Source organism: Lutra lutra, chromosome 4 (genome assembly GCF_902655055.1).
Source record: "Lutra lutra chromosome 4, mLutLut1.2, whole genome shotgun sequence".
In the NCBI taxonomy this organism is placed as follows: Eukaryota; Metazoa; Chordata; class Mammalia; order Carnivora; family Mustelidae; genus Lutra; species Lutra lutra.
The window spans coordinates 55966874-55991435 of NC_062281.1; the positions used below are offsets into that span (position 1 = coordinate 55966874).

At 37.2% G+C, this 24562-nt stretch overlaps 1 long non-coding RNA gene across 1 annotated transcript in view; it reads right to left on the reverse strand.

The window, feature by feature from the left end:
* LOC125098020 (uncharacterized) overlaps nt 1–24562 on the reverse strand; it is a 247899-nt gene that overhangs the window by 14554 nt on the left and 208783 nt on the right. Inside the window, exon 4 of the long non-coding RNA XR_007126682.1 lies at nt 1241–1481. This is a non-coding gene — a long non-coding RNA (uncharacterized LOC125098020). The remainder of the gene's footprint in view (nt 1–1240; nt 1482–24562) is intronic.

Sequence of the window (24562 nt, forward strand, 5' to 3'; positions counted from 1 at the left end):
CCAAAAAACACTAAGAGGATCAATGTTTGGATAAACTAGCTGATCTCTTACAAATTTCATTTCAAACTTCCCAGTCATATTATATTCATTTCCCCTGGTTGCACAAGTTTTGAAGAGTTTATTTTGTGCTAAGATACACTGAAAGAAGAAAATAAGAGAAAGGCGACAACTAAATTATTTCATAGCACTAACCATAATAATGTCTATAAATTGATACCACCTACTCCACAAATATATTGGCCAATTATGCCATTTCTGCAGGGATCTCAGTCTAATAGAATTCATAGAAGAATTACAATGATAAGGTTCAGAAAAGTAGAAGAATTCGTTTTTCTTTTCTATCATAGTTTTATAGCAGATATGTTTTTAGCAAGTTTCATTTCCTTCTATGACAATTCATGGGGGAAAAAAATCTTTTTTCCTCCCCATGCCAGAAGATACAGTACTCAAAATGCTTTTCATTCTGTCCTGAATTTCAAGTCTTTGAGTCTTAAAGAAGCCAGTGTAAAGAAAGACATCTTCTTTCCAGAACTTACCTTTTAAAGTTCTCATAAATAGAAATGAAGCAATAATAATGCTTTCAGAGAGCACTCATAGAATAGAAATCTTCTTCATCTGTACTCTAGCTAAGGAGGATGAATGCTCCAACCTTGAGACACCCTTTTATTTTGTTTCCATGTGGATGAACATCTCTTGGATAGAGCTACTACAAAAGAAATAGGCAAATAGCCCAAGTCATATTCATTTAATATAAGTGTCCATGTTGATTATACTATACCTTGAAATGGAAGCATCAGTAAAAGAAAATTCAGATGCAAATTAACAGAATTTAAACTAGTGATATATTCATTTAAAATATAAAAGTGAAATATAAGAGCTATTGTTAGCTATAAGCAGCTTTATAAGGTCAAGTTTCTAAACAACTTTGTTCCCAAAGTTAGAGACCACCCCATCCTACACTCACCTAGGACATGAAAACAGCTGATTTTAACTCTATTGTGTCATTATCTGAAAAAAGATAACCTATGAAGAGTCATAATCTGTAAACTCCTTGCTCAACCTTAAATATCTGGTGAGGAAAGCAATTTTTTTCAGAAAGGATATTCTGCTCCAATCTTATTCCCCCACAAGGATCATCGATTTTTATATCAGTCAGGAAAAAAGTTATATTGCAGTGCCAGACTATTTCCCAAATCTAAGAGAATTAAAATATTATGGGATAATTTCTCATTCATATTACCTGTCTGTTGTGAATAGAGGTGGTTCTTTGTTCTGGATTGTTCTTACTCTAGATCCAGAGTAAAGGGCCCATTCTCTGGAATATTGCTGGTCCCAGTGACATAAAGAGCTCTGGAGAATCTTGTGCCAGACAGAAACTTTCATGCCTCATCTCCCCTTCACAATTCACTGGCGAAGATTAGTCACATGGCTCCATCCAGTTACAGGGTCAGGATGACCAGTCCTGAGAGGTTAATGAATGCCTAAAAGAAAGAAAAACAAAAATGCTTTTGCAAAACAACACTAGTGAATACTACAGTCCAACACGCTGTCTACTAAATACTCATGTCCTCTCTCTCCTTCAGAAAAAAAAGATGTATCCTCTCCCACCAGGGAATCAATTCCACAACCCCATCCAGGCTTGGCATCAAACTCAAACCCAGCATCTCTCTTGTAACAAGTGTGTCTAGCTCCTCTTGATCTGTAAACCAATGGACTAAAAAGTTATCTACAAATGTCAACCCAATATTCAATGGTGAAACAAGGACAGAATAACAACAATCACACGATTGTGACAGATTTTTTAGTCAAATCTTATGGCTTATTTGGCAATATAACTCTCTTTAAAACTTTGTAGGCTTTTTCCTTATTTAAGTCAGCTCCATATATGCCATCATTTTTTAGTCATCCTTTCTTAGATTTACTATCTTTTTGTTATTGTATCACTTCTGCCCCTCTTTTTTCTCCTGCCTAAATTACAAAGTACTTAATCCTTTTAGATTTTGGTTGGAGAGTCACATGCTTAATCTCTTTTCTCTCAGTCATTTTGTTCAAATGAATATGCCTCCTGGATACCACAGCCTTATTTGGACCATGGCTCTAAGATTTTTTAATCCACTCAGAGATTTTTATGATGGAGGTGGCAGCCACATTTAAATTTGAAACTTGCCACAGAATGAATTCTAACTGGTCTTTGTCAAAAATTATCTCAGTTTTACTTTTCATCAGTTTTGGATGAGAATTAGCTGCCTCTTACAAAACTCTGTGGTTAGAACTCTTAACTATTCTCTCTAATTACCACTTGCAAGTTCATTCTTTTCTTCTCTCTCTCATTTCTCTCTGTATCTCTCTTGATCTGATTTCTCTCTCTTCCTTTCTTCTAACCCCTCTCTGTCAAATATAGTAACTCCACATATGCTTTCACTTTTCTGGCTTACAACTTTATTTTTTTCACTTTTCTGGTTTACAACTTTATTCCCTAAAGTTACTACTTCACTTAATATATTATCTGCCTATCAGATGAATCTAGATTATGGTTTTTACCATATATTTAATCACTAAATAACATGAATTACCATCTTTCCAGCTTCAAATACCAGTTTCCTTACTTTCCATTTTATCTCTCCTAAGTAATAGACAGACATTGTAGTTATTTGGTTGTAATAACACCAGCTACTGGTAACAACATCTGTATTAGTAATATAGATTATGCTGTGATAACACATAATCCCATAATCCTAGTGACTTTATATGGTTAATTTTTTATTCATATTATATGCCCATTGCATTATATGCCCATTCATATTACATGTCCATCAAGAGTTAACTGGAAGCTCTGTTCTGGGTGTCATTACTCAACAACCCAGACTGACAAAGGAGCGATAATCTGAAATATCTCTGAGCTCTGAAGGGTCTTGGGCCAAGAGTTAAGTGCTCCGTCCCAGAAGTGATATATATTCCTTTTTCTCAGGAGTCATTGTAGAGAACTACCTATCCTACTACCTGTGCTAAATATCTGCATATTTCTATTCACATGGAAGGTTGCCTAGGACTTCCAGTTGAGCTCAAACACTGGGAGGTACCAGCAGGTAACTGGAAGGCAGGAGAATGAGTGTCCTTTCCTCTGGGGTCATTGTGGACAGCCTGTGTTCTTCCAGTTTCCAGTCAGGTAGCCCTCTCCATTCAACTACACTCTAGATTTTGAAACCAGATAACCATTCCCTCCCCTTGTCCCTTCAGCCCTAGGAATAACAGATCCTGCTGCTGGCCCTATGGTTCTGCCTTGTCATTTATTGGTTTCTATAATCTCTATCACAACCTAACAATAATATTTTTATTAAACATTTCTCAATTATTCTGTTTTGCCATTTTTTTTCTTCCAAGATCCTGACTAATCTACCACTCACTGAAGAGGGAGCCAGAAAGTACAATCCAACCTACTTCCCAGAAATTTTAGGGCTATTACAAGTTTTTTACTAAGACCACTAATAACCACTAGAATGTTCTCTTCAGCAAAACTCCAGATATATTTATTAGCTGGGTAATAATATAATGTCAAGAATCTGTCCCTACCATAGTGAGATTTGTCAAGCCATGTATAAAAGAAAGATCAGGACAGACAGAACAATTCTCAAATTCAATTCCTAAACAGATAACAAAGCTCATATTTATGTACAAATATCATTGACAATCACCTCTATATCTCGGTATTTAAAGTTAGTAAATATGAACCAATTCTCCAAAACTCTATCCCTAGCCTATCTCTAACCTAGCTCCTTCTTTATAAATTCTGCTCTTAAGAAGAATCCTTATTGCCTCCTTGACTCTGCAAACACTGAATTCTCCATGTATATTTTGACTTGTCCTTCAGAAACCTATAAAATTCTCTCCTTACACAGCCAATTTAAATTTCCAAGTTAAAGAATTTAGTAAGTCCAATTAGTCACCATTTTTATTATTTGGACAGAGATTTTCTTACAATGTGTTTCCATTAGCTACTTTCCAATATATAGCCTGCTGTCTGTGAGCCTCATGACTTACCCTAGTACAATAAGGTACAATTAGGAGAGTTATATAAAATAATGCATAGAATTCAGTGACTAAAGAATCACCTAGGATAGATGAGATCTCCTTATAAGAAGTGCCTGTAGGTGGGGCATCCATCCTGAGGCTTGTCTTTTTTTTTTTTTTTAAGATTTTATTTATTTATTTGACAGAGAGAGATCACAAGCAGGCAGAGAGGCAGGCAGAGAGAGAGGAGGAAGCAGGCTCCCCGCCGAGCAGAGAGCCCGATGAGGGGCTCGATCCCAGGACCTCGAGATCATGACCCGAGCCGAAGGCAGCGGCTTAACCCACTGAGCCACCCAGGCACCCCCTGAGGCTTGTCTTAATGTTATAACAAAATCTCTGTTGTAAATTGAAAGAAATATTACCAAGAGTCAGTTATAGCTGGCATATTATACTTCATGAAATAAAATATCAGAACCAAGCAACTGAACAGAGTTGTTTTTTTCTTAAGAAAATTTTTTTTATAAGACAGAGAAATATAGAAACTAGAGGGCTATTTAAGAGAGATGGTATTACTTAAACTAGTGATTCCTAAAATTTGGCACCTGAACCAGCAACATCACCATCAACTTCTAGAGGACCTGTTAGAAATGCAAATTCTTGGCCTCTATCCTAGACTAATTGGATCAGAAACCTTAGAAATGGAACCCAGCACACTCTGCTTGAATTCACCTTCTAGCTAATTCTGAAACATCCTGTGGTTAAAACCTCTTGTCCTACTCCAGTGCTTCTCAAAATTAATGAACATGCAATCAATTGGGTATTCTGTTAAAATGCAGATTCTGATTCAGTGGGTCTGGGATAGGACTTGAGATTCTGCCTGTGTAATAAGCTCCCAGATGATGCTGATGATACTGGTCCATGGGCCACATTTTGGTGTCAAGGCTAAATTACCAGTCCTTCAGAATATAATCCATTTTGTCATCATTAGCCCTTGTTCAGAATAAGTAATTTCCTGGGAACACCTGTGCACAGATCCATTTGCTGTAAAAAAGAAGAATTTGAAACACCTTCTAAAAGGATCTTTTGGATTCAAAACATCATGCTGTTCTTACTGAATGTGCCTAACCCAACAGCAACTTATCTGTATTCTCAGTATACTTCTCATTTTTTAGTGACTTGCTTTCCCTTAAGGAGCTACCTGTCCAATACAACCCCATAACTTAGAATCCTAAGTCTGAGGCGGATGACCACATTGTGTTGTACTCCTCCCACCAAAGCAGTTGTCTGGTAACCCAAACTGCTAGAGCTTTATTCCCACTGGAGCAACCTTATGTCACCAGCTGCCAGCAGGCAATTACAATCCCAGACCTTTAACTTCCTTCCTGTCCTAACCTCTCAGTTTTAGTAAAAAATGCTTAGGCAGAATGGTGAGGTAGCTTAAACTCATCTTCTAAAATAACTGTTTCAGATAATCTTCCTCTCTGCTTCTTCCCTCTTATTGACTGGACTTTGTTCTCTCCATAGGTGGTCAGAATGCTCCCCAAAAATGCTTAGCTATACCTCGTCTCATAATTACCCTTTCTTCTCCAAAATTTCTGTTAGAAACCCAGTTCCTTCAAAATCCTTCAGTTTTCTGCCTTCAAGTAGAGCTATTATGTAATATATTCTCATTAAGGCAATAGTGATTTATAATAACTTATTTTACTACCGCACCTGGAGATATTTACATTTTAATGAAAGACACCTGTAAAAGAAAATCCAACAGTTCATAAACTTTGGTGATTGTAAGAATCACCTGAGAAATTTGTAAAAAATGCAGACTCTCAGGTATTGACTCAATCTGTTGAAATCTCTGACGTGAAGCATAGTGCTTCCATGTGAGAATTCCTTCCTGATGTTTCTCAGGAAATGTGAATGTGTTTCCCAATGCAGAGAAAAAAATCATTTAAAAAATAATTTAAAAAATCAGGAACACAGGAAAAGGTATTGTAATTTTTTGCAAGATTTAAAAAAAAAGATTTTATGTATTTATTTGACACACAGAGAGAGATCACAAGTAGGCAGAGAGGGGGGGGGAGGCAGGCTCCCCACTGAGCAGAGAGTCTGATGCGGGACTTGATCCCAGGACCCCAGAATCATGACCTGAGCCGAAGACAGATGCTTAATGCCTGAGCCATCTAGGCGCCCAATTTTTTGCAAGATTTAAAGCTTAACAATGGACATAAAGTCTACCGTGGTTTAAAGAAATCCACTGACTCAAATCAAACAAAAGGAGAAAACACTGATGTTCAGAGCAAGAAGTCAAGATCAACAATTCTAGGAATCAGTGATGTAGGAAAGATATTAGTTAGTGTTTGAAGCTGATGGCCAAGAAGGAATTCTTGAGACATCTTTGGTGCGAAAAGCTGTTTTTTTTTAAGCACTGGGACAGGACCTATGGGCAGAAAGAGCTGCTCTGGGGCCATGAGGAGTGGGAAGTTGGGAAGGGGTTAGGGATAATGTAAGCCTCCCAGATATTTTGGAAACAAGGTTTCCGGGATCCTGAGGGGGCTAGCTATTGATAGAAAAAGGTCATTTATGACTGTTTAGTAAAAACTCAGTCATGAAACTCTTCAGATGTGTATTGGTGGGTCACATGCTTGGAGGATGATTGCCAACACATATCTTGGGGGCTAGAGATAAAGGAAGTTTCCAAAGCAATTTTTTATATGTCAAAGTAGACTTACAGGATCCTGGGGGTGGGGCTAAGATTGCCTTTTGCCTTAGCATAGTATCAACATTGAGGCAGCTGAGTTTCTAGAGGAACATCACTCTGCCTGTTTCAAGGACTTGTCAATGGGCTGTAAGGAGTAAGGAAATTTAATAATTTTTCTTCTGCCTTTGGTTCCCACATCAACCAGGACTAGAGAAGGTAGAGGGGAACCAGCTAGTAGTTAGGTTCCCAACAGTCAGTATTGCTTAGAGCTGCTGCTATATTTAGAGTGTACATTCATGGTCCTGTCTAGTGCTAACAGTAAGTCATTCTTACAATTAATATAAATATTAATAAGTGTTTGTGTGTAATATACTTTGTACAAATTTTATGAAGGGTATCTCAAGAAGGAAGTTTTAGAAGCAAAGTTAGTCTTTTCTGAACATAATTCCCTGTACTGCTATAAATCTTGCTTAGGACATCCAGTCATTTTGTCATTTGAATACTACTCAATAATATTTCATGGCATTTCTGGTTTTGAATATATGTTATAGGTGAATATAGATTAATGGAAGTAATACAAATATCAACCAGAAACAAACAATCAGAGCAAGCAGTATTTTACTAGTGTAAGAAGAAAATAGCTTATATAAAGCATATGTATCCTCATGTCCAACTTGAAGAAGCTTTTGAATGCCTTCCTAACAATTTAACGAAAATCAAAGAACATTCTCTACATTCAGAATATCTGTCAAGAAAAAAAAAGACTATCATGCCAATAAATGCTTTGTAGGTTTTAAAATGTCATTTTAAAGCAATTTTAAGATATTTAATATTTGTGGTATTATCTTTCCATTTTTAATGATTTTCATATATTCATTTCTTATTAACTTTCCCATATTGTAACAATATATTAATTAACAAGGGAAAATAACCATGTATTTATTAGTCTTTTTTCACAGAAAACCACTGAATTTTTTGGGATAACCATATGACAGATAATGATTCATTATATATTATTATTGTCACTCATTATTACTTAAAAGCATGTGAATAAAAATGTTACCAAAAATACAGATAATTTATAATTAAGGGAAAGCAATTTCTCACTCCCAAATTCCAAATCCTAGCAACTGGCAAACCCAGGTGGGGCACAGAAAATTGTATCTTTCACAAGCATCCCAGGTCTCCCTAATATGTGCATCTTAGCCTAAGTTGGCAGCATGGCAGAATACTACCTAAAGCTGATGGAAACAACCAGAGTCTCAGGGATTTAAGGGAAGCAGCTGAAAGACTTACAGAGGCACTGGGGAGCGGGACTTCCTGGTTCCTGCCAACATCCTTCAAATAACACCATAGAGATTGTACCTAATCTGACGGCTCACATATGACTTGAAGATAGTATTACCTATTTTTATGGTTAATGTAACAACAATACATCAAATCACCTTAGAATCATGCCTGTCACATAATAATTCCCTTCCTCTTGAGCCCACCGTCTACCTTATCCTTCCAAGAACGCTGACCTTTATAACTATTTTTTAGACACAGACTGAGCACCTTACTGTTACTCAACAAATCACTCTGTGCCTCCTAAGTATCAACAGAAGCCTGAGGGCTTGCAGGAGAATAGCAATGGTATCCCCACAGGCAGCCATTGAGGTATGTGTTGAAGGAGACTAGAATGTCTGGGTTGCTCTGCACGTTAGAACTCAGCTCACACCTTTGCAGTAAACAGGGACACTACATTCTTTATAGCAGATGCCAGAACGTTTCCAGATTTCCAAAGTGATGGCTATACAAATTTGTGCTTTGAGAATTACAGTCGTAAACACAGAAAAGCGGGCTCATAAACGGTAGTTTAGGACTCTTGTTTGCTTTATATTCTACATTAATTGACTTAACCGAATGATTTATGTTTACGTAAACTGTAATTTCAACAGGATGTTAAAAAGTTTCCAAGAGAATGTATTAAATAAACTAGCTTTGTTATGAAACACTGCAAAACACAGAGCATTTTAATCTCAAAAATTTTTTCTCTGTAAGTCAGTATATATAATTTCTAGGAAAGTAGGCAGTAACTGTACTGTACTTGTAACTTAAAAGTAACTGTAACTGTAAGCTAAGTTGTATTAATCACTATATATTCCTTATTTAGGAGTCAGTTAAAAGAAATAGATGGTCTTAGGAAAAGGATTAAATATATATTTCCACATCTAATCAGTGTGTTGGCCTGGCTCTTAGAGCACATCATATCTCACAGACATGATTCACTAATGTTTTGAATCAGGCTACATCTTTACTTCCTAATACATACATGTTTTAAAATATTTGCAACATTTTATTCTTATGGGAGAGATAAATGTCTGCAAATGATGGCTATGTTGACTTAGCACTTCCAAAGTTAAAATTTGAGCTAGCTACATGTGGATTTATTTTCATAATTGTATATCACAGCTTCTTTCTTTTTATAGAAGACAGAATCTTTTTTAAGTTTATTTCTTTTTAGTAACTGCTACACCCAAGGTGGGGCTTGAATTCACAACTCTGAGATCAAGACCTGGGTTGAGATCAAGAGTGAGGCACTTAACTGACTGAGCCACACAGATTCCCCTATGGAGGACAACTTTTACTCAGCTTTCATGTCAGTGTGCCTGAAGCCTTGCCTATGCCTTGTGCTCTGGAGATACTCAGTAAGTCCGTGATGCATAAAAAAATTCATGAGAGTCAGATGCCCATATTCTTTCCTTAGGGTTCTGGGAAAGTGCTTATAGTTTCCTCTGCAACCATTCTAGTGTCTCCTACTATTGACCTGTGGGGAAGTTTTCCTTGCATATGACATAAGTCATTCCCACAGTGATGGAACATTGTTTGTCCTTGCTTTGGTCACTGAACTTCTCCAGGTTAAATATGACACACCCTTCACTTTATCCTCAAAGTGTCTCAAGTGAGGCCCAGATTGGAGGGATTAGATGTTCAAGTACAAATGAGTCAGCACAGGGCAGAGCTGTTGTCCAGGGCATTACTGAGTACTGAGTTGGAATCCAACAAGAGTTGAATCAACATGGGGTGATTTTCATGAATATTAAGAATTACATTCATCAGAGAAGCAATTGGTTATCATATACAGGCTTTTTGTTTTTTTTACACAGACTTTTTTGCTCTTTGACACTTAAAAAATTAAGGTATGATGTATATACAGTAAAATTCACCCTGGTTCATAAGGTATAATTCTGCAGTTTCTGACAAACACACTACCATGTAACCACTGCCACAATCAAAACATAAAACAGTTCCTTCACTCCAAAAAACTCCCATGTGACCCTTAGTAGTCAACCCCTCCTCCAGCCCCTAGTTCCTTGCAACAACTGTTTTATCTCCTTATGGTTTTGCCTTTTCAAGAATCTCATAAAAATGATTTGATTCCAGATTTTGATTTGATTTTATCTGGTTCCGGATTCTTTCACTTAGTAGAATGCATATAAGAGTTATCCATGTTGTATGTAGTTCATACATTACTGAGTAGTAATTTTATTTCTTTGTATGGATGTACCAGATTTGTTTATGCATTCTCCAGCTGAAGGATATTTGGGCGATTCCCAATTTGGAGCAATTATAAATAAAGCCACTATAAATATTTGTGCACAGATTTTTGTGAGAGCACAGAATTTCATTATGCTTGTATAAATACCTAAGAATGAGATGGCTGGGTCTTATGGTAAGTATAACTAACATTGTGAGTGTTTTCTAAAATATCTGTATCATATTACATCCCCAGAAGCACTGTATGAAATTTCCAGTTGCTCCACATCCTAACCTGCACTTGAGATGGTCAGTCTTTTAAATTTTAAACCTTCTAGTAGGTATACGGTAGCATCTCGTGGTGGTTTTATCATTTCCCTAATGGCTAATGATACAGAGCTTTACTCTCATGTTTATTTGAGATTTGCATATCTTCTATGAGGAAGTATCTACTTAAGTCTTTTATCCCGGGGCACCTGGGTGACTCATTGGATTAAGCGCCTCTCTTTGGTTCACGTCAGGACCCCAAGGTCCCAGGATCAAATCCCACATTGGGCTCCCTGCTCATCGGGGAACTGGCTTCTCCTTCTCCTCCCTGCTCCTGCTCTCTCTCACTATCTCTGTTTCTCTCTCTCTCCCCAATAAATAAATAAAAATCTTTAAAAATAATAAAATAAAAAATAAATCTTTTATCCATTTTGTATGGGGCTTTCTTTGTCTTACTGTCCCAATAAATAAATAAAAATCTTTAAAAAAATAAAATAAAAATAAATCTTTTATCCATTTTGTATGGGGCTTTTTTTGTCTTACTGAGTTTTGAAATTTTTTTTTAAAACATATTCTACATACATACAAGTTCTTTTATATGTGATTTGCAGATTTGTTCTCCCAGTTCATTCTCTTAACAATGTCTTTTGAAAGGGAGAAGTTCTTAATTTTGATGAAATACAATTTATTGTTTTTTAATTTATAGTTCATACGTTTGGCGTCATAGATAAGAAATCCCTGTTATATCAGTTTCACGTGTACAATATAGTGATTCACCAATTTCATATATTACTCAGTGCTCATCAAAATAAATAAATGTACTCTGAATCCCCTTCACTATACCTATTTCACCCATCTCCCCTGTGTTAACCATCAGCCTGTTCTCTATAACCAAGAGTCTGTTTCTTGTTTTGTCTCTTTCTCTCTCTCTCCTTCTCCCCCTCTGTTTTTACTTTGCTCATTTGTTCTGTTTCTTAAATTCTACATATGACTGAAGTCATATGGTATTTGTCTTTCTCTGACTTATTTTGCTTAGCATTATATTCTCTAGATCCATATACGTTGTTGCAGATGTGAATGCTACTTTTTAAAATGTAGTCACCATTGGGAAACCATAATTATTTCAGTCATGTTGCTAATGTTTTATTTTGTCTTTAATACATAAAGATCTCATAAAATAAGCTTGGAATTATTCTTTCCTCTTTTATTTTTTGGAGGAGTTTGAGAATGATTGATATTACAGTTCTTCTTTAAATATTTGATAGAGGGGCGCCTGGGTGGCTCAGTGGGTTAAAGCCTCTGCCTTCGGCTCAGGTCATGATCCCAGGGTCCTGGGATCGAGCCCCGCATCGGGCTCTCTGCTCAGCAGGGAGCCTGCTTCATCCTCTCTCTCTCTCTCTGCCTGCCTCTCTGCCTGCCTGTGATCTCTATCTGTCAAATAAATAAATAAAATCTTTAAAAAAATAAAAAATAAAAAATAAAAAATAAATATTTGATAGAATCCGCCAGTGAAGCCACCAGGTCCTGGACTTTAGTTTGTTGGGAGGTTTTTGATTACTTATTCAATCTTCTTACTAGTAATTGGCCGGTTCAGATTTTCTATTTCTTCATGATACAGTGCTGGTAAGTTGTATGTTTCTAGGAAATTATTCATTTCTTCTAGATTGCTCCAATTTGTTGACTTAATTTTATGATAGCTTCTTATGATCCTTTGTATTTCTGTAGTGTCAGTTACAATGTCTCCTCTTTTATTTTTACTTACTTGAGTCATCTTTTTTTTTTTTCTTGGTAAGTGCAGCTAAGAGTTTGTCTATTTTGTTTATTTTTAAAAAAACAGCTCTTAGTTTCATGGATATTTTCTATTGTCTTTTTAGTTTCTATTTCATCTCTTTCTGCTCTGGTCTTTGTTATTTCCTTCTTCTTCCTAACTTTGGGCTTTGTTTGCTCTTAGTTGTTTGAGATATAAATGTTGCTTATTTGAGATCGTTTTTCTTAATACAGGCGCTTATCACTGTAAACTTTCCTCTTAGAACTGCTTTTGCTGCAACCCATAAGTTTTGGTATACTGTGTTGCAATTTTCATTTTTCTCAAGATATTTTTATATTTCTGACTTTTATCCACTTGCTGTTTAGTAGCATATTCTTTAATCTCTACATATTCATGAATTTTCCAATTTCCTTTGTGTAACTGATTTCTAGTTTCACACTACTGTGCTTGGAAAAGGTGCTTGATATGACTTCAATCTTTTTAAAATTTATTAAGACTTGTTTTGTGGATTAACATATGATGTAAATGGAGAATGTGTCATGTGAGCTTGAGAAAAATGTGTATTATGCTTCTTTTGAGTGGAATATTCTATATACATCTGTTAGGCCCGGATGGTCTGGCATGTAGTTTAAATCCAATGTTTTCTTACTGATTTCCATCCAAATGATATATCCATTATTGAAAGTGGATATTGAAATACCCTCCCATTATTCTGTTGGTATTTTTCCATTCAGATCTGTTAATATTTGCTATATATATTTAGGTGCTCCTACGTTGAGTTCATAAATATTTATAATGTTATATATTTTTGATGAATTGACCACTTTAAGATAATATGATATTTTTGTCTCTTGTTACAGTTTGGCTTAAAGTCTATTTGTCTGATATAAGTATATAACGACCCTTGCTGTTTTTTGGTTTCCATTTGGATGGAATATCTTTTCTCATCTCTTCACTTTCAGTCTATGTGTTTCTTTAATGCTAAAGTGAATTTCTGGTAGGTAACATATACTTGGTTCTGGTTTTTTTTTTAAATCCATTTAGTCAGTTATGTCTTTTTTTTAAGTTTTTATTTGTTTATTTATTTATTTTGAGAGAGATAGAGAATGTGAGGAGGGGCAGGGGTAGAGGGAGAGAGAGAATTTCAAGCAGGCTCCATGCTCAGTGTCAAGCCCAATGCAGGACTCAATCTCAGGACCCCAAGATTACAACCTGAGTTGAAATCAAAAGTCAGAAGCTTAGCTGACTGAGCCACCCAGGCACCCCTCTGTGTCTTTTGATGAGAGAATTTAGTCTATTTCTGTTTCAAGTTATTATTGACATGTGTGAACTTACTGTTGCCATTTTATTAATTGTTTTCTCACTGCTCTGTAATTCCTTTCTTCCTCTCTTGCTCTCTCTCTTTGTGATTTGATGAATTTCTACAATGGTATGCTTTTTCCTGGTGGAGGGTAGGGGGAGACACAAGAGCCATCCTCATAATGAATCACAATGTTAAATGTTACATTTACTTCCTTGAAGATTTTTTTATTTTGTAAAGCCACCCTTTAAAATGGGTTTATTCATCATTTAGAAGTTGAAGATCTGATTCAAGAATCCAAAGATGAAGAGAAGTATAGAGTATAATATATTTAACTAAGTTAAAACTGCATTTTTCGGGGCACCTGGGTGGCTCAGTGGGTTAAAGCCTCTGCCTTCGGCTCAGGTCATGATCTCAGGGTCCTGGGATCAAGCCCCGCATCGGGCTCTCTGCTCAGTGGAGAGCCTGATTCCTCCTCTCTCTCTCTCTCTCTGCCTGCCTCTCTGCCTACATGTGATCTCTGTCTGTCGAATGGATAAATAAAATCTTTAAAAAAAAAACTGCATTTTTCTTATTTCTTTGCATACCAAATACTTAATTCTTGCCTAAAAGATCAAAACAATTTTAACAACTAACACAGATAATTATTTTGGGGGGGGAGTTCTTTAAAAAATAGGTACATACGAATAATTTGTACCTTTACAAACAACTTAAAACATTTTTATTAGTCAAAATTTCCAAAGGTTACTTTGAACACAAAACCTTTCAGCAATTTATCATTTTGTTGTCAACTCTTAGTTTATAGGCATGCCTTATTTTATTGCACTTCACTTAAATGAACATCACAGATATTGTGTTTTTTTACAAATTGAAATATTGCAGCAACCTTCATCAAGCAAGTCTATCAGCACCATTTCTCCAAGAACATTCACTTACTCAGTGTCTCTGTGTCACATTTTGGTAATTCCTGAAATATTTAAAACTTTTTCATTATTGTTATATTTGTTATAGTGATCCATTATCAGTGATCTTTGACATTACCAGTGTAATTGTTTTGGGGCACCACAAACAATGACCCATATAAGACAGTGAACTTGATAATGTGCGTGTTCTCAGTGCTCCACCAACCAGCCATTCTCCCATCTCTTTTCCCTTTATTGGATCCTCCCTATTCCCTGGGGATTCCCTCCCTATTCCCTATTCATATTTCATAATATGAAAATTAGGACAATTAATAACCCTACAATGGCCTCTACATGTTCAAGTGAAAGTAAGAGTCTCAAGTCTCTCACTTTAAATCAAAAGCTAGAAATGATTAAACTTAGTGAGGAAGGCATGCTGAAAACTGAGACAGGCTAAAAGCTAGGCCTATTGTGCCAAACATTTAACCAAGTTGAGAATGCAAAGGAAATATTTTTGGAAAAAAATTTTAAAGTGCTATTCCAGTGAACACAGGAATGATAAAAAAGCAAAACAGCCTTACTGCTGATATGGAGAAAGTTTGAGTTGTCTGGATAGAAGATCAAACCAGCCACAGCAGCTCCTTACATCAAAGGGAATGAAGAGCAAGGCTCTAACTTTCTCTTTAATTCTTTGAAGGTTGAGAGAGGTGAGAAAGTTGCAGAAGAAAAGTCTGAAGCTGGCAGAGGCTGGTTCATGAGGTTTAAGAAAAGAAATCATCTACCATAACCTCAAAGTGCAAGGTGAAGCAGCCAGTGCTGATGCAGAAGCTGCAGCCAGTGCTGATGCAGAAGCTGCAGCCAGCAAGTTCTCTAGAAGACCTAAGATAATTAAGGTGGCTACACTAAACAACAGATTTCAATGGAAATGAACTGGGCTTCCATTGGAAGGAGATCCCATCTAGGACCTTCATAGTTAGATAGAAGAAATCAATGCCTGACTTCAAAGTACAGGCTGATTATTATTAGGGGCTAATGCAGCTGATGACTAGCTTGAACCCCAGCATTCACTGACCTTCAGAATCATGCTGAATTTACCCTGGCTATGCTCTATGGATGAAACAACAAAGCCTGCATGACAGCATGTCTGTTTCAACAAGGTTTACTGAAGATTTTAAGCCCATTTAAGTTGAGAACTACTTCTCAGAAAACAATTTCTTTCAAAATATGACTGATCATTGACAATGTACCTGGTTCTCCAAGAGCTCTGATGGAGATGGACAAGGAGAGTAATGTTGCTTTCATGCCTACTAACACAGCATCCATTCTGCAGCCCATGGGTCAAGAACTCATTTTGACTTTCAAGTCTTTTATTTAAAAAATACATTTCATAAAGTATAGTTGTCTTAGATAGTGATTCCTTTGATGGATCTGGGCAAAATAAATTGAAAACTTTCTGGAAAAGTTACACCATTCTAGGTGACTTTATGAACATTCATGATTCATGGAAAGAGGTCCAAATACCAACATCAATAGGAGCGTGGAAGAAGCTGATTCCAACCCTCACTGATGACTCGAGGGGTTTAAGACTTCAGTAGAAGTAACTGCAGATATGGTAGAAAAAGCAAGGGAGCTGGAATTAAATGTGACTGCATTGCTATAATCTCATGATAAAACTTTAACAGATGAGGAGCTGCTTCTTTTGATGAGCAAAGAAAGTGATTTCTTAATATGAAATCTACTCCTGGTAAAGTGCTGTGATGATTGTTGAAATGACAATAAAGGATTCAGAATATTACATGAACCTACTTGATAAAGTGGCAACAGAATTTGAGAAGATTGAGTCCAATTCTGAAGGAAGTTGTACTGTAGGTAAGATGTTATCACACAACATTGCTACAGAAAAATCGTCTGTGAAAGGAAGAGTCAATTAATGCAGCAAATTTCATTATTGTTTTATTTTAAGAAATTGCCACAGACATCCCAACCTTCAGCAGCCACCACCTTAGTTAGTCAGCGGCCATCAACATCAAGGCAAGACCCTCTACCAATGAAAAGATTACAACTCACAGGAAGCTTGGATGATAGCATTTTTTAGGAGTAAAGTATTTTTTAATTAAATTATGTACATTTTTAAAGACATAATTACATTACACGCTTAACAGACTACAGTATAGTCTAAGCATAACTTTTACATGCACTGGAAAACAAAAAATTAATTTGTCTCACTTTACTGCAGTGGTCTCAAACCAAACCCCTAATATTTCTGAGGTATGTCTGTATATATAATTGCTATGTTAATTAGACTCCTCAGGGAGGCAATTTTCCTTACCAAAATCCTACCTATATCTTCAGCCAATAAACTATTTCACAATAAAATATTCCAGAAGCTATGTCCTTAAGATCTAATGTCTATAATGTGTAAATGAATACTTTGAAAAAGCCTTTACATCAACAATGACAGATTAAGAATTTACAATAAGCTGAACACTGTGCTATCCCCAAAGGATATAAACAAATAAATAAATAGGATGGGTCAGTGGAGGTGTTGACATTATAGTAAGTAAATTATGAAATATCCAATTTGTATAACTTTTTAAAGTCTCAAGTGAAAGCACCATCTTAGTTTTATTTTTAGATTGCTCTGTTATGGATTTGTCACAGATTAAATTGTCACCCACGGAAAAGCTTCCATAAGAGAAGTAATTTAAAAGAAGCAAGGTATACAAGTAGGAGTTTAAAACTTTTCCTACACTCTGACTAACCAATCATACAACTCAACTAAAAACAAGTCTTTTAGGAAACGAAAATATACTGTTTGGTTTATTGCATTTATAGAGAAAAAAATAGCTGGCTGATTTTCTTCCTTTTTCAAAAGGAGGTGTCATATGGATAGAGCTTCATCACTTGGGGAATAAGTCAGATATTGTCTGTCTTGAATGAATATCCCTTAATGAATAACCTTAAGATTATAATGTTTTCCTCTTTTTGAATAGTAAGACTCATTCTGTGGAAACAAAGAAATAATTTTAAATGGATCAAATGAAATATACCTTTTGAAGTCCCTACTTAATTTATATACTTTCACTTCCATGGGACACAGCTGAAGTAAACACTGAAGTTACAGCACAGATTGAAAAAGAAGATCATGCACAAGCATTATCAACAAGACCCAAACTATGGAAAGAGCCCAAATGTCCATCCAACTAATGAATGGAAAAAGAAGATGTGGAAACATACACAATGGAATATTACTCAACTGCCAAAAATGAAATCTTGCCATTCACAATGACATAGGTGGAACTAGAGTGTATTATGCTAAGTGAAATAAATCAATAAAAGAAGGACAATTATCATAGGATTTCACTCATATGTGGAAGTTAAGAAATGAAACAGATGAACATATGGGAGGTGGGGGAGAGAGAGGGAGGCAAACCATAAGAGACTCTTAAAGACAGAACAAATGGAGAGTAGATGGATGGAGGTGGTGGGGGGATGGGCTAGATGGGTGATGGGGATTACAGAGGGCACTTGTCATATTGAGCACTGGGTGTTGCAGGTAGGTGATCAATCACTGAATTCTACTCCAGATACCATATTGCACTGAATGTTAACTAACTAGAATTTAAATAAAAATTTGAAGAAAAAGGAAATCATGCACACATATGAAAAGATTATCTATTGTGCTAAAATGGAGACAATGTGAGCCAATGATTTTACCCTGAGGTTCCTGCACACCTACTTGCTAAAAGAGAAAACAAAACAAACTTTCTCCACTTGTCTCTCCTCTTTTTTCTCCCCTTTTCACCTTCCTCTCCATTTGTCAGAAACTCATATGAGAAAAGGAGTTATCAGGATTAGCTCTGGAGACCCAGATTTCCTTGGTTTGCACTCATTATACTCAATAGCTTTGAGTAAACAAAGATTTTTTCATGCCTTGTTTTAATATTCTGAATACAATCAGTTGGAGTATTTCAATATGGTTTATATATTTGGGTAAATGTGATTCATCTCTGACCCTCATATTTTACCACTTTGAAACATAAATCTCTCACTTTTGGAAATGTCTTTTTGGTCCAGCATGACTATAAAATGATGTTAATTTAAGGTAGATTTAGTTTCAAGGAATGTGTTATTTCCTGCATGGGGATATTTGTTAATGCTTCATGGTTTATTCCCTTATAAACTGACACACTTTAACCTTGATTTCTTTTCTTGATTTTTTTCGGGGGGGAAGGGTGGAAGGGGGGAAGAACAGAGGGAGAAAGAAAGAATCTTAAGCAGGCTTCACACTCAGCACAGAGCCCAATGCGGGGTTCAATTTCATGATCCTGAGATCACAACCTGTGCTGAAATCAAGAGTCGGATGCTTAACCAGTTGAGCCACCCAGGCACCCTTCTTTTCTTGTTTATTTGGCCAAAATGTTACCTCGAAATATACATGGTATGTAGCAAATTGTTATTTGTAGATAACCCAGTAACTATATTTATTTATACCCTTACAAGTGCCATGACGTATGCATTCAAAGAATTAGAAAATGTATGCTAAGACTTACAAGACCGAATACCTGACCTTAAGGAGCATTCATTTACAGTGAAGAGGATGGAATCACGAAAGTTAACTAAGAATGCCAGGCATAGTTATAGACTAAAAGTTCTAACCCAGATCAGGGAAAGGCAAAATCCCTTATTGCTCTGGTCACACAACCTGGTCTCTCTAGGATAACCTCAGTTTATATTTATGTCTTGATTTAGGCATTTCCTTCATTCAAAGGTGTCCAAGTTTGGATGATAAAAGACTCCTGAGGGAAACTCCATATTGGTGTGACATATCAATTGTGTGCTATTTTTGTTAGAAAAGAGGAGAGAGAAATAACATTATGAGGCACATGAAAGAATGATATAAATGTTGGTTTATCCCACAAATATTCAATTAATTTCCTTCTTTCCAGTCAGGATAGTTGGTATTTGGCATCAACAGTGTCATGTGAACTGGTCTGTTGTCTGTAATTGTGATGAGAGTTTGTTTACAAAATTTCTGAAAGATGAGGCTAAAATGTCATAAAACCCCATAATTTGGTTCTGGTTTAAGCTGGCAATTTAGGAAGATCCTGAACTCACCTCCTCCCAGGGGAACCCTGAGTCTACAGTTGCACATGGAACGATTTCCTCAAAAACACATGAACGGTGGGGGCACCTGGATGTATCAGTAGATGAAGCATCCGCTCTCTGCCGGGGTCAGGATTCCGAGGTCCCGGGCTCAGCCCCCTCCACACCTTACTCAGCGAGGGTCTGCTTCTCCCTCTCCCTCTGCCACTTTCCCTGCTTATGCTCTCTCTCTCTCTCAAATTAAAAAAAAAAAAAAATCTTAAACAAAACAAAACAAAACACCTGAACATTGGCTGAGGGAAAACTACACGTAGAGCAAACTAGAAGAACACAAGGTTGAAGCAGTGAGGAGAGGTTGGGACACAATCTCACCATAACCGCCTCCACCACCACCATCACGACCTTCAACCAGGAGGGTCAAAACCCAAAAAAGAGTTCAAACCCCACATCAGGCTCTCCAACTTTAAAGGCATGCATGGGAGGAACCCCCAAAACACCTAATTTTGAAAACCGATGGGGCCCACATCCCGAGACCCCAAGACTCGCGACCCAAGAAAGGGCTCTTAAACGGCTTGCACACTTGAACTTGTCCTACTTGGAGCCCAGCTCAGAGGCAACGAAAGTGAAGGAGGCTCACCTGCTTCTCTATTAAAGCGTCGGTCTGAGTACCAGGCGTCGAACGTAACCCACACATCGAGAAACCTGCTGGAACACTCAGAGAGGCGGACCACCTCAGAGAGCGCCATCTTCACGTGCCTCCTTTGCGTCGCTCCAGACGCTGGGACTCTCTACGGAAGGGAGCCTTTCCGTTCACTGGAGCGCGGATCTCTGTGCTGCCGCCTAGAGGATGGCTCTAGATCGCCGGCCTCTGGAGGCCAGGGGAGCTTACACTTCTGGTCTCCAAGGACTCTAGAAATCAGTATCACCCAAGAAGGAGCTCATACCCTTGTCTGGCATCCCAGTTTTTGCAGTTGCTGTTAGAGGACACTTCTACACAAGGCCCGGCTCTGGCTGGTGTGGCTTACCCTTATGGTGCCCACAGAACTATGACCAATGGAGAAAGTTTCCTAAACAGATACCACCTCTAGAGCATAGCAAGAAACAACAGACTCAGGAGCTCAGTTTTTCTGCGAAGGAGACCTATTTTCTAACCATCAAGACTGTGGCCTCAGCGGTAGGCTGCTTTTTAAACACGCATTGGGCCTGCTTGTAATCCTTTCCAGAGACCTCAGAGGGCTGGTGATGTCTTTGAGCTCCCCTTCTGCCACACTGCAGGCTGCTAATGTCTCCTTGAGAGGACATTGACATGTCCATGTTCCCTGATGTTTATGTCTGGTACCCCAATTTTTGCAGCTGCTGCCAGGGGGATGCTCCTTGATTGCATGACCCTAATGACCAATGGAACATACATTTCTGGGTCCTGCAGAACCTTGGCAATTCAAGAGATGATTCTTCTCAGGCTACTACCACCAAGGCGCCACATAGAGATGCCCCGGAGTCTCTGGGTGAAAGAAGCCTCATTGCTTGTTCTGGAGCTTTGGCTTGTGGCACAAACTTCAGGCTTGGCACACATTCAGTGGTCTCTAAAGCTGCCATACAGATAGCCAACAGATACATGATAAGATGCTCTTCATCTGTAATCATTAGGGAAATGCAAATCAAAACAGAATGAGATGTCACCTCATACCTGTTAGAAAGGCTACTATCAAAAGGACAGAAAATAACAAGTGTTGGCGAGGCTGTGCAGAAAAGGGAACCCGGGGGGTACAGCTCAGTGGTAGAGCATTTGACTGCAGAAAAGGGAACCCGTGTGCGGTCGCTATGGAAAACAGTATGGAGGTTCCTCAAAACATTAAAAATAGAGCTACCATATGATCCAGCAATTCCACTTCTGGGTATGTTTCTGGAGAAAAATAAAAACATGGATTTGAAAAGATATATGCACTTTTGTGTTTATTGTAGCATTATTTTTAATAGCCAAGGTATGGAAACAACCGAAGTATCCAATAGTGGACAAATGGTTAAATAAACTGTGATGATATATTTATATATTATTCCGTCATAAAAAAGAACAAAATCTTGCCATTTGCAACAACATGGATAGACTTCTCAGACATTATGCTAAGTGAGATAAATCAAAAGAAATGCAAATATCATATAAGCTCAATTATATGTGAAATCCAAAAATATATGTTAAAAAAAAAAAAAAGAAAATCATGGATACAAAGAACAGATTGGTATTTGCCAGAGGAAGGGATGGGAGAGGTGGGAGAGAAATGGGCAAATTGTTTTGGTTTTGTTTTAAGTAAATAAATTGCATAAAAAATAAACCAGTTATTGGTCTTCCTGGCATCTCATTTTTAAAGGTAGCTTGACACACGGTTAGAGACACAATTTGGAACAAAAAGCCCCACATTCAAATCTCATTTCTGCCCTTTCTTGGCTCTGTGAACATGAAAAGATTTAGCGTGCCTTTATTTTTAAATTGAGATAGTGCTTATAAGATTTCAGAATAAGGAGTACACTTGCTGTGATGAGCATTGGGTGTTGTAAGGAAGTGTTGAATCACAAGATTGTATGCTTTTGAAACCAATATTGCACTGCGTGTTAACTAACTGGAATTTACATAAAATCTTTAAAAAATAAAATTAAAAATGAGATTGAATATGTGAAAGCACACTGTAGATTCCTTGGCTAATTGGACGTGATCGGTCAAAATTTGTTGGCTCTAAAAATGCACAGCATGCTCAGACTCTTGAAATATAAACAGATCTATGAACCTGTCAGTAAAATCCCTGCAGAAAAAAGCAGCCCAACACTTGCAGCCACTCTGCCAAAGCCAGGTAAATGCAGGGTAAATACACTTATTCCCAGGCTCAAAAGAAGAACCTTGCCAAGCATCAGAAGAGGAGCCAAGCAAGTAGGCCTTGTTTGACTTGCATACACCTCTAGTTCTGTGTCAGTACCCCTCAGAAAGTGTTAAAGTCATTATCACTAAAAAAGTACAAGTAAAATAAAGACAAAATGGGAATAGTTCCAAAATTGGTCCCAGATAAATGACAGCGTTAAAATATTCTCCTTTTCAGGAAGCTTTGAACTGCCTTGATGACTCAGGCTTCTATCTCCAAAGTCCCTTCCTGGCATCAGCTCCATGGTAGCATGAAATGATAAAGTTAATCTTCATAAGTCACCATGAACTTAGTCATCATATGGCCTCCACATCTGCCTTCTAGTTAATGGACTTGCAATGAATAAATAATGAATAAATAATCTGGTTCCAAAAGCTCTGCATGTTTATTCCCCCAAAGACTCACCCTATTGATTCTTTTTATGTTCTGATTCACAACTTCCCTTGTGGATTTTGGAGAAATTCAGTCATATTTGAAAAGAGGACGAGGTTATATTCAGTTAAAGACACAGCTTCTACTTACTATCTGGTTTGAGAACTGGAAGCAAATTTAAAAATAAAGAATTATGCTTTCTCCCTTGCATGATACCTGAGATCTATGCATATCTCACAGTTCCAGAGAGGATATTGACAGAAAGCCTTCCAAGTAAACATCTAGACCTCCTGGAATTTTGCACCTCATGATGTTAGGAATGTAGAGCAATTCTTCAAGTCACAAATTAAGAAGTAGAAGACATGGACTCAGGCTTTAGCTCTGTCTTTAAACAGTTCTATAACTTTGGGCAATTTCTATAACTCTGATGCTTGGTTCACGATTCCATACAAAGAGCAGAATTATAGTTTCCCTGAGGCTCCTTATCGATCCCAAAAGTCTATAATTCTTCCATTCTAAATCGATCAGGAATCCATACATGTTTAAGAAATGCCAACTAAATTCAAGAGACATTTTAACTCTTTCTCATATACTCATTTTATATTATAGTCTGCTCAGTATATAATAGTCAGTTGGGATGTGGAACAATTTTGATGAGAAAAAGCAGCCAATGAGTATTCTGCACCTGCTCTGTGTTAACATGCATTCTTATAATTTCTCCATACCAAATTTATCTCAAAATATTCAGTCTTTTTTTTAAATCAACCCTATAATACTAAGAAGTTCTGGACAACTAGTTGAAGCCTAAGTCCTAGTAATAAAATATCCTTTTTGACATCCTTCTTTCCATTTATTTCTCTGAAAATATCAGATATTTTCTTTTTCGCAAATGAAGTATTAATTTGTTTTTCAGAGACCTCCTGTTTCGTGAAAAATAACTAAAACTGAAAGCTAAGATTTTTAAAAATATAATGTCATACATGGGCTGACTAGAAAGTAGGAATCATGGAGAAGTAGTCTTTCACCCTGTGGCCTGCAGTGTACCCTTATGAATTTGGTCTTAACTTGTTCACAGAGTACTGAAATAATCAGATGGAAGAAAAAGCCTAAGACCAGCCTAAGATCAGAAGTTTAACCAGAGATCTCACTAAAAAGCTAGAACGTGTCAGTTTCAGGGTGAGGAGAAAGAAACCCATCCCCGACCAACCTCACTCCTTAGTAAGGAAATTTGCATATCTCCAACTCTGGTGAAGGACAAAGTGGGTGTGCGGGTAGCTGAGAGAGAATTCCTTTTGAAATCATAGGTGTCTTTTCCAAAGTCTGCTGCATATGTTCACACTACCTGAGGTTTCACAAAGGGGGAAAAAAAAAAAAAAAAAGCAGGGAATTGGTTTTAAGTGGTCTGGCTCCCAGGCATGTCGTCGCAGAAACAAACACAAACCTTTCTGGCTTCACAGCTAGTGCAAACTGATTTGGCACAAATGAGCAAGATTTTCTCCTTCTTCAGAAATTTCATCACAGCCTTCAGAGAACTCTGTTTTATACCAGCTTTATAAGAATGCTGTGATCATGATGTGAGAAGCACCTCTTGGGTTTATGCAGAAGCATAACCTGACCAACCAGGAGCATCAAACTTCCAAGAAGGCTGTCAAAGAATGCTGAGGGATGAAATTCCAAAGCCACAAAAGAGATAGAAAGATACCCACACACAAAATA